This window comes from Dipodomys merriami, unplaced genomic scaffold (genome assembly GCF_024711535.1).
Source record: "Dipodomys merriami isolate MVZ:Mamm:240054 unplaced genomic scaffold, mDipMer1.0.p SCAF_260, whole genome shotgun sequence".
In the NCBI taxonomy this organism is placed as follows: Eukaryota; Metazoa; Chordata; class Mammalia; order Rodentia; family Heteromyidae; genus Dipodomys; species Dipodomys merriami.
Genome location: NW_027204049.1, coordinates 823,019 through 840,319, shown reverse-complemented (window position 1 = coordinate 840,319; position 17,301 = coordinate 823,019).

Here is a 17,301-nt window from a genome sequence, read left to right as displayed (position 1 = left end):
GAATAAATTGGAAGTTACAATCCATTTATAGACCTCAGAGTTCAAGGCATTTGAAAGAATGAATATAACCTTAAAGGAAATTAACTAAATTAAATACAGAGACTGTCCATGGCTAGGTTAGCCTCCTCCACTTTGCTCTCCTTCGAGCAAGATGTAACCCTTATGTTAAAGGATTTAATCCCTTTGAAATACTTTAGGGTAGACCAACCCCTTTGGTTCCTAAATTTGGGAAGGCTATATGAACAGAAATGTCTAAGTACAATCTGCAGGCTTTACAACATATTCTTTTATGTACCTGTCCTTTGGTAACTAAGGCCCACGGTCCACCTAAGAAAAACTCCACCTGAAGGGGAGGGGCCAAGATGGTGATGGAACAGCAGGTAAACACCACAGCTCTCTCCAACCAAATACAGTTTATATTTCAATGCTCAGTTTCTCCAAGTGACCCACAAAAAAGGAGATTACTCAGAGAGGTACAGTTAGTGAAAAAAGAAAAGGGAAAAACCTACACACACAGTAAAGTGGAAATAACCTTCAGCCACCCCTTCATTGTGATGGGGCTCCACGCTGAGCAGCTTAAGTGGTGGAGCATCTTGCCAGGCTGCTTAAGTGGTCTATCTCTGGACCCTCGGAGGACCACATACCCACAAGCATTCCAAGACTCCCAGAAGACTCCCACGAGCTGGGACCAACCCAGTGAATACAAACAAATCTCAGAAGGCAGAGCTGGCATGAAGACTCCCCTCAACCTCCCTGGCATGGCGCCTCTGCGTGGCTGGTGTAATCAGCACCACCCAATCTGGAGCAGCAGCAGCTGTCAGCGGTGGCGGACGACCCTATACTCACAGCGTGGGACCTCTGTCCTGCTGGTGTAAACAGCCTAGCCTAACCTGGAGCAGCAGCTGACAATAGTGGCAAACCACTCAGACTCTGGGCACAATGTTTCTTGGCTCTAGCTCACAGGAACAGTCCAGACCATCCTGGGGTGGCAGCAGTCGCTGGGGCAGGGACAGTTGCAGTGAATAACTCCAGACCCATGGCGCTTTGTGCCTCTCCATACTGGCCCAAATAAGCAGCCCAGCCCAACCTGAGGCAACAGCACTGGTTAACACCTGACTCCTGGTGGGGTGGAGGACCTCTCCATACCGGCTTGCATAAGCAGCCCAGCCGAGCCCATGGTGGCAAAGTTGGTGAACAAACCCAAATATGAGGCAGGGTTTGGTGCTGAACAACCCCAGAAAAGCTTCATGAACTTTCCTGCCTGGGCTGGCTTTGAACCTGAATACACAGATCTGAGCCTCCTGAGCAGCTAGAATTACAGACATTCACACCAGCAGTCTTACTCTTGCCAACCCCCTAACTTTTTCTACAATAGATCATTTCTTAGTTAATACAAGGAATTTAAGCAAATACAAGAGGATCGACATAATCTGACCATAGTGGAATCAAACTAGTTCTCAGTAACAAGGCATAAAGTAGGAAAAACTTAAACACTTGGAAATTAAACAGCACTCAGTTGAACAATACATGGGTTACAGAAGAAATTAAAGAAGAAATTAAAAAGTTCCTACAATTCAGTGAAAATGAAGAATCATCACAAAGAAACCTATGGGACCCAGCGAAAGCAGTCCTGAGGGGCAAATTTATCGTTCTCAGTGCACATATCAAGAAAACAGAGACCAAGTAAACAATCTTATGAAGCAAACAAAACTGCTAGAGAAAAAAGAAAAAATTGAACCTAAAGTTGCTCGGGAGAAAGAGATAATCGAAATAAGAGCTGAAATTAATGAGATAGAGACTGAGAAAATTATAAATAAGATTATTTTTAAAAAGCTGTTTTTAAGAAAAAAATCAATAAACCTGACAGACCACTGGCAAGAGTAACTAACAAAATAAGAGAGGAGACCCAAATCAATAATATCAGAGATACCACAGGGAAAATTACAACAAACATCCAAGACATTCAATCATAAAGAAATAATTCCAGACTCTACTCACAAAGGAAGGAAAACCTAGCAGAGATGGATGAATTTCTACAGAAATAGAAATTTCTATCCCCCCTTTTCTTTTCAGCCATGCTTCTCCACCATGCATGGTGGGGCCAGCAGTTCAGTAAATAAACGTCTTTTCCTACCTTAATAGTGTGTGTCATTCTCTTCATAGGCTACCGAATGAAACCTACCTTTTTAATATAATTTACATATGGGACCATGACTTGGATAGGGTTTTTGATTTGGAAATGTTAGAATTTCCTAACCACCCCCTTTCCGTGAACCAAACTGCCTTGAGACACCACGTGAGACTTTTCACCAATACCATTGCTGGCCTTCACATCCACGTCCACACCACTTCTCTACTCTGGTGAGTGAAATTACTCTCTATGGCTCTATGTTGCTCAATCTCTGTTCAGATGTGGCACCACACCACAGAGCTCCTATGGCCTTTAGCCGAAAGGCTGGTCACCTCCGAAGCCAAGGATACGTGGTTTTGTGGGCATGGCCATTAATCTCTAGTGGGCTATGGGAGAAGTCGGGACACTGCTTCTGCCTTGTCATCTCTCCTTCACTCACCAGACTGACTATCCTACACATTTAATGGGGTGTTGAGAGTCATGCCTGAGCTGTGAAACACTTCTGAGATGCCTTTTGTGCTCCCTGGGTAGCAGAGCACCTAATATTTTTATGTTGTTGTCAGATTTAGACAATTTTTGCCTCTGCAATGGTACATGGTCAGAAGTCTGCTTACTATCAGGTTCTCTTTGCTCTCTGCTATTCATGTCCAACTTTCTATATCCCTCCCTTTCTTTTCTACAATTATTTGTATTGTGCCCTGAAGAGTGTGACATGGGCTAGGTTCAAGGAATCCCCTCTAGATTCCCTCTAAAAGGCTAGACAAACAAGGCTTGATTTTTTGTTCATGCTTTCTTTTCATTTTTTTAGAAATTTGCCATCTTGAGTTCGCCATCTGGGCCAAATAATGGGTTAAACTTTTGGCCCCCTCCAATCCTGACACTTCCACCAAGCTTACTTCTCCTCCATCCATCTATTCAATTGTGTCTTGCTAACAAGGTGCTCTTTTCACAGACCCTGGTAACTGAGGCCCAACCGTCTGATGTGCTTTGTTAGCAAAGATGTCTAAACATTGTTGTCAAAAATTTTAGGTTTTGAGTTTTGCCTTTTTGGTTTTGTGTTGTATAATCTAGAACTGACTACATGACACTTTTTTTTTTGGGGGGGTGCGATTGTGGGGCCTGAACTCTGGCCCTGGGTGCTGTCCCTCAACTCTTGAGCTCAAGGCTAGTGCTCTACCACTTGAGCCACAGAGCCACTTCTGGCTTTTTTCTTTTGGCTTATGTGGTGCTGAGGAATTGAACCCAGGGCCTCATGCATGCAAAGCAAGCATATTAGTAAATGTGTGCTAAGATTCTCCCATCTAACAATTTTGTAATTGCAGAATATTTGTTGGTCAGTTCTTAATAAGGACCAGGTAAGCTCTACTTATTCTATTTGATCTCCTTCTTGCTATAATGGGAAATAACAAAAGGCTTTTGTGGTAAAGATTGCAATTCAAAGCCAGCCTGGGCTGAAAAATCCCTAAGAATCCATCTGACAACTAACCTGCAAAGAGGCAGTCTGGAAGCTCGAACCTCTTATCTCTAACCAGAAAACACTGCAAGTGTTTCTATAACTCAAAATGGAAGAATGCTAGCCTTCAGCAGAAGTGCTCAGGGACAGTGCCCAGGCCTTGAGTTCAACTTCCTTGAATACCATCTGGGACAAACCATCCCAGCAATGAGCACCTAGAGTCAGCCAGTCTGGGGAACAAGGGAACATAAAGAGGAGTAAGAGGAGATGATATCACATCAGCCATTTTCTGCCTCCCCTTTCAAGACAAAGCAGAGCCAGGAGGTCAATAGAAGAAAGAAGACTGCCCATCTAATGTCCATATCTCTCTACCTTTCAACTGGACAGGAATTTATCTTCTTGCCTTTGTCACTTGACTTCTTCTCTACCTAGTTGGCAGATGTCAGAAGTAGCTAGGGAAATTTCTACCATCATTTTCAGCCCCAAGTCCTTCCTCTTGCCATTTATTTTCTCTCTAGTATTTTTTCAGTCCCTCAATGCCTCATGAGACATCGCCATACTTCGTCCAAGAGACTTGCCTCCTCCAGACTTCATCTAAGGACTCATTGCCCAAGTGACAACTGTTTCTTGCTGTCTTCTCCCACAGGGGATCACATCTCAGCCTTTTATGCCTACTGATGACACCGCTTGCAAAGAGGAAGTAGCTAGAGAGAATCTTCTACCTTTTTCATAATTATCAATAGGCTGGGATGTAAGGTTTGAAGAGGGACACCTCCCCACTTCTTGGCTAAGTTTCCACCCAATATCTGTTACATAGGTAACTGGCAGACCCAGAAGCAGTTCCCTTCCCTTCCTGCTAGGTCACATCCTGGGCCACCTCTGGTCACTAGAGTCCCATCTGACCTTAGGAGTGTCCCAGACCCTGAGGTCACATTCAGATCCAGTGTGGCCATACCTTTTCCCCACCTGGACACATCCCTTCCTGTCCCTGGCCTACATAAGTCCTGGCCAGAGGTGGGTCACCCCCCTTTCTTTTCAGTCATGTGTCTCCACCATGCATGGTGTGGGCAGCAGTTCAGTAAATAAAATTATTTTCCTGCCTGATAAAAAAAGAAATACAAATTGCCTAAACAGAACTAAGAAGAAATAAATCAATTAAACATTTCAATAACGTACAATGAGATAGTAGAGATAATCAGAAATCTTCCAACAAGAAAAGCCCAGGATCTGATGGATTCACTACAGAATTGTAAAAGGCCTTTAAAGAGGAACTAATACCCACAACCATCAAGCTCTTCAGAGAAATAGAAACAGAGGGAGTAATCCCAAACTAATTCTAAGAAGCCAATATCACATTCATCCCCAAACCAGGCAAAGACCAAACAAAATAAGAACTACACAGCAACCTCTTTGATTAAGACAGATGCTCAATAAAATTGCCGCCAACAGAATCCAGAAATATATTGAAAAAATCATACATTATGACCAAGTAGGCTTCATGCCAGAGATTCAGGGATGGTTTAACATATGTAAGACAATAAATGTAATCCATAACCTCAACAGATTCAAGGTCAAGAACCACATGATTATCTCCATTGATGCAGAAAAGGCTTTTGATAAAATTCAGCACTCATTCATAAGCTCTAGAAAAATATGAATAGAAGGAACATTTCATAAGATAATAAAAGCCTTACATGGCAGATGAAAGTCCAATATTATACTTAATTGGAAAAACCTACAACCAATTCCCCTAAAAACAAGAACAAGGCAAGGATGCCCACTCTCTCCACTCTTCTTCAATGTAGATCTGGAATTCTTAGCCAGAGCAATAAGGCAAGAAAAAGACATTAAATGGATCCACATAGGACAGGAAGAAGATCAACTATCTCTTTATGTAGATAGCAATATTTTATAAGATAACGATCCCTAAAGCTCCATCCCCAAACTCTTAGAGCTTATAAACCAATTTGGCTAAGTAGCAGGATACAAAATTAACCCACAAAAATCAGTCGCCTTTCTGTATGTCAACAATGTACAAGTAAGAAGGGAAATCAAGGAAACAACTCCATTCACAATAACCTAAAAAAAGTATCTAGGAATTAACCTAACCAAAGATGTAAAGGGTCTATTTCATGAAAACTATAAAAGCCTAAAAAAAGGAATCATAGAGAATACCAGGAAATGGGAAGAAATGGGAAAAATATTTACTAGCAATGTATCATACAAGGGTCTAATATCCATTACATATGGTGAACTCAATAAACTAACCCTTCACAAACATAACAAACCAATCTTGATGTGGTCAAGGGAGCTAAAGAGAGACTTCTCAGAAGAAGAGATAAAAACGGTAAAGAAGCCATGAGGAAATTTTCATTATCCCTGGCTGTAAGGAAAGGCAAATAAAAACAACTCTGAGATAGCACCTTACCCCAGTCAGAATGGCCCACATCCTAAATTCACCCAATGACAAATGCTGGAAGGGATACAAAGAAAGAAAGATTACTGCATTGCTAGTGGGAATGTATACTAATACAACCATTTTGGAAAGCAGTCTGAAGGTACATATGAAAGCTAAATATCGACTTCTCTTATGAACTGTCCATACTACTCCTAGGCATCTACTCTGAACAACAGGAACACACACACATCTATGATTATTGCAGCACTGTTCACAATAGCCAAGATTTGAAACCACCCACATGAGCAATAAGTGATAAGCGGATCCAAAAATTGTGGGACCTATATACAACGGAATACCATGAAGCCATTAAAAAGGACAAAATGATGGTATTTGCAGGGAAATGGATAGAACTAGACCAAATTATTCGATTGATGTAAGCCATGAACAATGAGACAAACGGGACAGTGTCTACCTGATACGTGAATGCTAAAGCAAAATGCAAGAAGTTATGACAAAGTAAACAGGACTCGAGAAACAAAGGACAGCCACTAATTTTGTTGTATCACCATTAATGACTCCATGTTCTTGACCATGTAGATGGTAGAAATATGCACGCAATGGAGGGAAGCCAGGAGGAGGAACACAATAAGTGAGAAATGGAACAACATACAAAAAGGGGTCCATGAGCTGCACTGGACATAGAAGAAAAATAACTAAGCAACCCAAATACTGATGGGAAAGGAGGAATGAGAGGGAAACAGGGAAAGAGGGAATAGCCTACATTAAGCAAAAGGAAAAAAATGTAAACATCACAAGAGGTGGGAAAAATAATTTGGATTGTCAAAGCTCATAGAACTAACATACTTTAGACCATCATAACAATAATGTGCCTTGTCAAGGTTAAAATGTGGTTGTGACTTTAACTAAATATCACAAGTCCACAATACTGTGAAATATGTGAAATATATGTAATCACCTATCTCAATTTTTACAAAAACGATGCGAGAAGGGAAAGGTTACAAAGGATAGGTGACAATGTTGTCAGACACCTTGTATTTGTGTACTGTTTTGTAGAATGGGAACTTCTTTGTACAACTACTTAAAGATAATAACTATAAAAAGTATTTAAAAATAATCAGGATGAAAATAAAAATTTCAAATATCAATTAAGAAATTAAATCCAGTTGGAAGGAAAATTTCTTTGGGGAGAGAAATTTAGTTTATTCTATAGCAAGTCTCACTTCAGAAATAAATTCAAAAACTAGACCACAGGTAAGTGAAATAAACTAAGAAATGGAGTTGAAAAAAGAAAAAAAAGAAACTCCACCCACTCTTTCTTGCTTGGACCACTGGAGTGGGTAAAATGCATCATGGTCCTAAATTGGTACTGAAGTGGCAAGGACCTTACTTGGTGGTGCTATCTTCACTGTCAGCTATTAAATTAGCAGGAAAACAGCAGTGGATCCATCAGTCTCAAGTGGAATAGGTAGTGGACCAATATACAGAGTAGGCTGCAAGATGGACTATTCAGAGACAGAGAATCCTTTAAGAATAAGACTTACTAAGTGTTAATTAGGGCTAACTAGTATGTTTCTATAATTTATTTTTTTCTATTAAATTTACCTTTTAAGCCTGTTCATTGGGTGGAGAGAAGGGAATTTTTAGGATTTGGTAAGAAGGAATCAAGGAATTGATTGGACATGAAAAGCAGTGGTTGATGTATAAAGCAGCATCTTCCTAATAATGAGCAGGGTCCACTAATCAATGTGGCCCCATGACCTGGGCCACTGGAATGCATGGGGCATGCCACCCAAGTGGGCAGGGTATATGCTGTTGGAGGGAGTAGGATGTCATCCTCACATGATGAGCTGTGAAGAAGGGATTGGGGAACGGGCAGTTTGTGAAGTGATGGTTCAAAACTGTTTGGCAGAAGACCCACTTGAGTGATGGAGGGGTTCAACCTATATATAGGCTGTATGGTCTGAGCAATGCAATTGAAGAAAATCAATGGAAGACCTGGAAGGAAGGAAGTGGTGAGACAGCAGTTGGGGAAAGACGTGGGAGAAGAGGAATTTGAGGGAGAACAGGAGGGGAAGGGTGTCGATTGGCCACCAGGCCAGAGAAGTGGAGGCCTGTGGATAGTGGAGAGGCCTAAAGAGAAGAAGGGAGTGATGGAAGGAAAAAAGGGAAATGAAGGAAAGATCTATAAAGAGGGAGGGGGAAAGGGAAAAGGAAAAAGCCTTACCTATTGAAGTTTGGAGTATGGAGATGATAATTTGGGGGGTTGGTGGTTTGTAAACCAATTAACTATGTGCTGGGCTACCCATTCGACATCTGAGATTTGGTGGTTGGGCCTGGTCTGTCACAGAGTGTACAGCCCAGGACAAGGTAAATGCAGGCCCATTTCTAGTGTAAATAAAGTTATCTTCAATGTGCCTCATTGGATTGTCTTGTGTTTTATGCATCATAAGTATACAAGTTCACAAGTTAGTATTCTCAAAGGCCACAAGTTTTGTAAAATGTTATAGTCATAATAGGTTTTAAAAACCCAATGGGACAGTGATATTACAATGGCAATATGACATCACAATATCAAGTTATAATAATATTTTGATGGTATAATTAGTTGGTGATGCCATAATGGTGATGAAGTCACAATAGGTTTATGATGACACAATAGGTCACAATAGGTTTATGATGTCAGCCAGAGGCTGCCATTCCCTACAGCGGCCTAGACAAACAATTGAAATTCAGCAAACATAAACCCCAAGAAAGGCTCGAAGCTGGGCTCTGTGAGGAGCTAGCACCTCAGGGAAAAGCTACTGTTTGCTGAAAGGACTCAACCCTACCCAGAACCTAGTCTCATCACAGCATCTCCCTACTAGAGGAAACAGCCATCTCTCTCTTTTGTGATACTCAAAGTAGATCTCCCTCCCACTGAACTAGCCTGGGAAGAGGATCACAAAATCATGCCTAACACAGAGCAGTTTCTGCCTGCCCAAACAGACTTAAGAAACCAATCAAGCCATAGGAAAACCAAACTTCACAAGCAGACCAGAGAATCCACCAAGAAACTGGTTATGGACACAGAGGAGATACACGTCTTCCCATTCACACCCCCCCCCCCAAAAAAAAAATCAAGGAACTCTTTTTTGAAACTTTTTTTTAACTTTTATTTTTTAAAGTGTTTTCTGTTGATCTTTTTTTGTCATAATTTTTATTATTGGTGTGTGTGTGTGTGTGTGTGTGTGTGTGTGTGTGTGTGTGTGTGTGTATGTATGTATGTGTGTGTTTGTTTAATCTCTTTTGACCTTTTGGTCCTTTTTTATTGTTTTCATTTTTTCTCTTACTTTTTTTTTTGCATGACTTAATTGCTGTTCTTCTCATCCCCAGACATATACCTATCATCAATGATTAGACCTTATCCCCCATTGTGTACATACTTAATCCAGAAATTTATTACTCAATTCACAACTTCTTAGGCTTAACTTCTTTAAGAGCAGTATTATCTCTTTAAACCTACATAATTATCAGATAACTAATTTAATTTTTTTTAATTTTTAAATTTTCATGTTTCCTTTCTATCCCTTCTCTACTGTCATCCTATCCTTTTCTTCTCTCGATATCATTTCTTTAAAGTTCCATAATTCTTAAGTGTTTCACTTCTTAAATTTAATTTTTGTTTTTCCAATTTACTTGTTTATTTTTTAATCTCTTTCCTATCATTCTGTCCAATACATTTCCCTTTCTAAGATTAGGACTTGGTTAAATTTACTCTCCTTTTACCTCTCCACATCCCTCTAGACCTATTGGTCCCCACATTTCTTCCTAAAGCTAATAATTTCTGCTTTGCCAAATCCTTTTTTGCTGTTTGTAGCCAATTAATACAAAGTTGTTTGATGTTGAATAGATTATATCTGTTTAACTAGATTTTATCTGCAGCCATTTTGATTATGCAACTACAGGACTCTGGTTGATGCTTGCCTTAAAATAGTGTTCAAGTACAAAATTGGTGTTTCTTTTTATTTGTTTTTTATTTTATTTTATTTGTGAACATACTGTACAGAGGGGTTACAATTACATTGGCAGGATAATGCATACATTACTTACCAAGCATTGCAGCCTACTCCTTTGTTTACACTTCACCTCTCTTCCCAGCCTCCCCCCTCCCCCGCATTCAATCCTTTCCCCCCTCAACCCCCACCAACATTGTAAAGCTCGTTTTTGACATGAAAATTTGTACTTCTCATTGTTGCAACAGGTACACCTGAATCCTTAAACAACTTGTTTTTCCCCTTCTACTCCACAAGTTATACTCACATCAAATATAGTGAAAGAAATAATCTTATAAATGTGTTAGAAACACATGCATGAAAGAAAAAAAAACATTAAAATACATATCTAAGGGTTCATTTTCCTAACATCACATTATCTGACCTTTTCGGCTTGGCTCATACATATACTAGATATTGCAAATAAGGGAAACCATGGGACCTGTGTTTTTTGGGCCTTGCTTACTTCACTTAACATAATTTTTTCCAAGTTTTTCCATTTCCTAACAATTGGGGCAATTTCATTCTTTCTGATGGAGGCATAGAATTCCATTTGGTATATATACCACATTTTCTTGATCCATTCATCTACTGAAGGGCATCTGGGTTGGTTCCATATCTTAACTATGGTAAATAATGCTGCAATAAACATAGTTGTGCTGGTAGCTTTAGTGTGGTCTTCTTTGTAAATATTTGGGTAAATGCCAAAAAGTGGGATTGCTGGGTCACAGGGGAGCTCCATGTGAATTCTTTTGAGGAACCTCCATACTGCTTTCCAAAGTGGTTGAACATGTTTACATACTCATCAACAATGAAGTAAGGTTCCCTTCGGTCCACATACTCTCCAGCACCTGTTGTTGTTAGACTTCGTGATTTTTGCCATTCCAACTGGAGTGAGGTGATATCTAAATGTTGTTTTGATTTGCATTTCTTTTATGGCTAGGGATGTTGAGCATTTCTTCATGTGTCTATTGGCCATCCTTCTTTCTTCTTCAGAGAAGTTTCTCTTTACGTCTTTAGCCCACTTATGTATTGGGCAGTTGTTTCTTTGAGGATCTGTTTTTGGGGGTTTAATTTTGTGAGTTCCAAGTATATTTTAGATATGAGACCCTTGTCCGTTGTACGGCTAGTAAAGATCTTCTCCCAATCCGTGGGCTTTCTATTGATCTTCCTAGCTATGTCCTTTGCCATGCAGAAGCTCTGCTACTTTATGCAATCCGATTTGTTCAAACTTTCTTTGATTTGCTGTGTTTCCGGGTGTCTATTCAGAAAATTTCGACCTGAGCCAAGGAGACCTAGGGTTTATCCTATTCCATCCTGTAATGTTTTCAGAGTGTGTGCTTTGACTTCGAGGTCTTTGATCCATTTGGAGTTGATTCTGGTGCAGGGTGATATATAAGGATCTAGCTTTAGTTTTCTACAAGCAGTTAACCAATTTTGCCAGCACCATTTACTGAAGAGGCTGTCTTTCTTCCATTGTATTGTTTTAGCTCCCTTATCGAAGATTAGATGGCTCTAGGTCCGTAGGTTCATTTCTGGGTTTTCAATTCTATTCCATTGGTCCTGAGGTCTGTTCTTATGCCAATACCAGGCTGTTTTGATTACTATGGCTTTATAGTAGAGTTTGAAATTTGGTATTGATATTCCTCCAGCAGTGTTCTTTCCGTTAAGGAGCGTTTTTGCTATTCGGGGTATTTTGTTGTTCCATATGAATTTTTGGATTGCCTCTTCTATTGTCTTCAAGAATTAGATTGGAATTTTGATAGGTATCGCGTTGAATTTGTAGATAGCCTTGGGAATTATTGCCATTTTCACGATAATCTTTCCAATCCAGGAGCATGGGAGGCTTTGCCATTTTTTAAGTTCTGTGTTGATTTCCTTTTTCAAGAGTTTAAAGTTTTCATCATAGAGGTCCTTCACTTTTTGGTTAATTTAATTCCTAGGTATTTTATTTTTTGTGGGGCTACTACAAATGGAGTTGCTTTCCTAATTTCAGCCACACCTTTCTCATTGTTGGCATGGAGAAAAGCCATTGATTTTTGGGGTTAATTTTAAAACCGGCTACATTGCCAAAGTTTTCAATCAGCCTGAGTAATTTGGGAGTGGAGTCTATGGGATTCGTTAAGTACAATCTCATGTCATCTGCAAAGAGGGAGAGTTTTATTTCTTCTTTCCCTATTTCTATACCTTTATGTCTGCATCTTGTCTTACTGGTGTAGTTAGGCATTCTAATACTAGATTGAAGAGAAGTGGAGAGTGGACATCCTTGTCTTTTTCCTGAGTTAATAGGAAATAGCTTTAGTTTTTCACCATTAAGTATAATGATGGCTGTAGGTTTGTCATATACATTCTTTATTGTATTGAGGAATGTTCCATGGATTCCTAATTTTTCCAAAACCTTCATCATAAAGGGGTGTTGGATCTTGTCGAATGCTTTTTCTGAATCTATTGAGATAACCATGTGGTTCTTATTCTTGCTCCTGTTGATGTGATGAATAATATTAATTGATTTGTGTATATTGAACCAGCTTTGCATCCCTGAAATGAATCCTGTTTGATCGTGTGGTGATTTTTTGGATGAATTGTTGAATTCGATTGGCCAAAATTTTGTTGAGAAGTTTTTCATCAATGTTCATCAAAGAAATGGGTCTATCGTTCTCTTTCTTTGATGAGTCCCTGTCTGGTTTGGGGATGAGGGTTATGATGGCTTCATAGAATGTGTTCGGTTGTGAGCTTTCTCTTTCAATTTCATTGAAGAGTTGGAGGAGTATTGGTGTGAGCTCTGCTTTGAAGGCCTTGTAAAATTCCGCTGTAAAACCATCTGGTCCTGGATTTTTCTTAGCTGGGAGGGCTCTTATTGCTGTTTCTATTTCAATGCTTGCTATGGGCCTGTTAAAATGGTTTAACTCATCTTGGTTTAGTTTTGGCATGTCAATATTTGCTAGGAAAAAGTCCATTTCTGTCAAGTTCTCAAACTTATTAGCATAAAGGTTTGAGAAGTATTCCTTTATAATCTTCTGAATCTTAGTTGTTTCTGTGGTGATGTTTTCATTCTCATCTCTGAGTTTATTAATTTGGATGTGTTCTCTTCTTCTTCTGATAAGATTTGCTAAGGGTCTGTCAATTTTGTTAAGTTTTTCGAAGAACCAACTCTTTGTTTGGTTGATTCTTTCTACAGTTTTTTTCTGATTCTAATTCATTTAATTCTGATTTATATGTAATTATTTTTTTCCATCTACTGGATTGGGGTTTATCTTGCCGCTTTTTTTCAAGGAGGTTTAGATGTGTCATTAAATTGTTAGTTTTAGATCTCTCCAATTTGTTGATGTAGGAGCTCAGAGCTATAAACTTGCCTCTGAGTACTGCCTTTGCTGTATCCCAGAGGAGCTGGTAATTTGTGTGTTCATTTTTGTTGAATAGCATGAACATTTGAATTTCCTTTCTAATCTCTTCCATGACCCACTCATTATTCAGCAATGTGTTGTTCAGCCTCCATGTGATACCGGACTTTCTTTGGTGGCTTTTGGTGTTGAGTTCTAATTTAATTCCCTTGTGGTCAGAGAGAATGCAAGGTATAAATTCAATGTTTCTGAATTTAGACAAGTTTGCTTTGTGGCCTAAAATGTGGTCTATTTTAGAAAACGTTCCATGTGCTGCTGAGAAAAACGTTTATTCTGATGCTGCTGGGTGAAATATTTGGTAGATATCTGTTAAATAGGATTGATTGGCATTTGTGACTTCCTGCCATGTTATCCACCTTCTTGGGGGCTGCAAAAACTGGGTTCTTCCTATGGTTCTAGGATTCTCAGTTTGGGTGAAGTTTCATGGCTTTTATTGTGGTCTTGTTGGTTTTCTATGTGTAGGACATCTTTAAGTATCCTTTGTAGGCCTGGTTTGGTGGAGATGTATTGCTTCAATTTTTCTTTGCTATGGAAGGTTTTTATTTGGCCTTCAGTTATGAAGGAGAGTTTAGCTGGGTACTGTATTCTTGGTTGATAGTTGTTTGTTTTTAGGGCATGGCATACATCATTCCAAGCTCTTCTTGCTTTGATTGTCTCTGCTGAGAAATCTGAGGTGATTCTCATTGGTTTCCCTTTATAGGTGAATAACCTTTTCTCCTTGACAGCTTTAAGGAACTTTTCCTTGATCTGAGTTGATCCTGTGTGGAATATAATGTGATGGTGGGATGTCCTATTCTGGTCTGGTCTATTTGGGGTTCTAAAAGCTTCTTGTATCTGAATAGGCCTATGGTTTGTATGTTTGGGAAGTTCTCTGCTAGGATCCTATTAAACAAATTTCCTAGACCATTAATTTCTGTTTCTAGGTGCTCCTCTACAACCATTATCCTTAGATGAGGCCTTCTGATGGTGTCTTCCAAGTGTTGGATAGATCTATCATATTTCTTGGACTTGTCTTGGATGGTTGTATGTTCTTTCTCTATAATATCTAGGCTGTCTTCAATCCCTGAGATTCGATCTTCTGCATGGTCTAACCTGCTGTCCAGACTCTCTACTTTGTGTTTTTTTTTTATCTCTTTTCCTTCTAATTTGTCAGCTTTGATGGCTTCAAATTCTTTGTTGAAGCTCTGTTTTAGGTCTTGTATGAGCTTTTTTACTTCCTTAATTTGGTGTTCAGTGTTTGTTCTCAAATCACCTAGTTGATTGGGTATGGTTTCTTTGGACTCCCCTTCCTTCTGTTGGGTTCCATTCAGCATTCCCTTTGTTGTCTCCCTGACTTCCTTCAGCTCTTTGTTAAGGGATTCCATGAATGCCTTTAGTGATCTTTGTGTATTCTCTTCCTGCTCTCTCAATTCCGTATTACTCGTTGATTAGCTTCCTCCCATTCGTGGGATTCCTGCAGTTCTCTTTGAGTGTTCTCAGCCTGCTCAGGCCATTCCTCACTTTCACTTTGAGTATTCTCAAGCTGCTCACGCAAATCCTGTATCAGTTTTTGAGTAGCTTACTCACGCTTATGATATTCCTGTATAAAGTTTTGGATTGCCTCCTCTCTCTCCCTATCACGCTCATACAGAGTCTTTTGTATGTTTTCAAACTTTTTATTTATCATGTTTGGCAGCAGTGTTTGTAGAGCTATTTGGGAACTCTCCTCTGGATTATTCATTATCTGTTCTGACCCCTAATTATCAAGATTGTGAATTGACATACCCGGATTTGCCATTTTTCTTGTGTTTTTCCGGCTTACTCTGCCCATTTGAGATGAAAATAGCACCAGTTTTGTGCTAGAACACTATCTTAAGGAAAGCATCATCCAAAGTCTGAATTTGTACAGTCAACTATCTACAGATACAATCTAGTTCAAGAGATACATCTATTCAACATCAAATAACTATATGTTCATGGGCTTCTATCTGCGGAGAAGAATTTGGAAATCCAGAAATTATTAGTGTTAGGGAGAGATGTGGGTAAAAAGTAGTAATAGATTGGTGTGGGGAGGCACAGGGAGAGTTAATTATGTCCTAATCTCAATGCAAGAAATAGGTTGGTAGGATGCAAGTAGAGAGAGAGAAAAAAAGAAGAAAGGGAAAGGAAATGAAAAGAGACCAGAAAAAATAGAAAAGTAAAAATTATTAATATTATGGAGATTCTAAAACTATTTAGAGAGGAACTTGAATATATTGAGAGAAGGGGAGGGACATAGAGGAGATGTGAAAAATTTTAAAAAATGCCTAAAATATTATATAGGTATAAAGAGGTAGTACTGCTATTAAGGAATTTAAGTCTCAGAGGTTTTGAATTGAGTAATAAATTTGTGGATTAAGTGTCTACACAATGGAGGATAGGGTCTAGTATTTAACTACTGGTTTATCTGAGGATGTACCTGACAAGAGTTAAGTCACATAAAGAAGAAAAAAAGAGAGGAAAAGGTGAAAAGAATAAGAAAGGGAGAAAAAAAGATCAGAATTTCAGTAGAGCTAAACAAAAAAACAGAAAGATAATTTAAAAAGAAAAAAGAGAAATAAGACAAGAAAAGAAAGAAAAACACACATTCATGGATCCCTAAAATAAAAATTATAAGAAGCAAAAAAAAAAAATTACTGGAAAACAATGTTTTTTCAAGAAAAGCAAAAATTAAAGATTAATAAAAGTTTTAGAAAAGAAAAAAAAATTATATATGAGTTACCAAAAAAGAAAAAAAAAAAAGTAAAAGAAGAAGAAGAAGAAAAAAGCTCTTTGATTTTTTTTTTGATTTTTTGGGGGGAGGGGTGGGAAAAAATCTTTTATCTCCCTTGTGTCTGTAACCAGCCTCTTGTTGGAGTCTCTGGTCTGCTTGAGGTCCTGTGGCTTGATTGGTTTCTTAAGTCAGTTTGTTCAAACAGGCAGAAAAATGCTCTGCTTTACCCAAGTTTTTGAGATCCCCCTCCCAGGTTAGTTTAATGGGAGGGTGATCTGCTTTGAGAATCAGAAAAGAGGGGGGATGCAGTGATGTGGCTAGGTTCTGGATAGAGTTGAGGCCTTTCAACAAACAGTAGCTTTTCCCTGGGGCTATTTTGTGAAAAACTCAGAATCCAGCCTGGAGCCATACTCAGGGTTTCTGTTTTTCAATTGATTGTGGAGGCTGCTAGAGGGAGGGGCAGCCTCTGGCTCTGATTACCCAGTGAGTGAAGCCATTCCTATGGCTGGCGCCTGACCTGGGTGACTTTTCCCTGGATGTAGCTGAGTCTGGCAGTTCATGCCACTGTTAAGTTCTTGTGACCTGCTAAATGACTCTAGTTTATTCCAAGGCCTGAGTTGGAGCTAGCAGCTCCTCCGAGTTTTGTCGGTATCCAAGATGGAGATCTCCGGTACTGAGGGGGGAGGGCTGGCTTTCCTTCCTCTGCTCCCTGAGAAGGAGTGAGGATGTCAGGCTTCTACTCATGCAGAGTCTTGGTTCCTGGGTCGTCTCTGGTCTGCAAACTGCAGGATGAAGTTGTCTGCTCCTTGTCAGTTCTTGCTGTTGTTGAGTAGAATCCGTTTGCCCGCTTCATCTGGCTCCTTCATCCCGGACTCTCTGTGTGAGCGCTCAGGTATGGCCGTGGCTGCAGTCGCCACTGCGACCATGCCGCCGCGGCGGCGGCTGCTGGCAGGCGCTTAGATGTGTCTCCTTGTCTTGGCTTCCCCTCTCTTTTCTAACTCTGTTCTGTGATGGCACACTTGGTATGATTCTCTGGCTTATGACTGTTCACTGGAACTCTAAAACTGCTTTCTATTTGAGAGCTTGTTCAGATTCCTGCTTCTCCTCCACCATCTTCCCGGAATTCCTCAAA